The 226-nt window shown below is 58.0% G+C and overlaps 1 protein-coding gene across 1 annotated transcript in view; it reads left to right on the forward strand.

Moving 5' to 3' along the window:
- RGS16 (regulator of G-protein signaling 16) overlaps window positions 1-226 on the forward strand; it is a 7,021-nt gene that overhangs the window by 993 nt on the left and 5,802 nt on the right. The gene's annotated exons all lie outside the window — the stretch shown is intronic.

Raw genomic sequence — 226 nt, forward strand, 5'->3', positions numbered from 1 at the left:
AGGGAAAAGCTTTATAAATGCATGCGGTGCTCTACCTGGGAAGTGAGCAGGAAGAAACAGCCCCCTGGGCTTAATGCGCTGCCAAGCGCCGTTGCCAGGCAGCCGAAAAAGCCGTTGTGGAGAGCGTTTATTTCATACATCAGAAGGCAAAGAAGCAGCTGAAACTGAGAAGCAAGGGCTGCCCCTCCGGGCTGTGTCGGGTCCGTGGGGGGCCGCCCCTGCGAGG

This window comes from Apaloderma vittatum, unplaced genomic scaffold (genome assembly GCF_000703405.1).
Source record: "Apaloderma vittatum isolate BGI_N311 unplaced genomic scaffold, ASM70340v1 scaffold13439, whole genome shotgun sequence".
NCBI lineage: Eukaryota > Metazoa > Chordata > Aves > Trogoniformes > Trogonidae > Apaloderma > Apaloderma vittatum.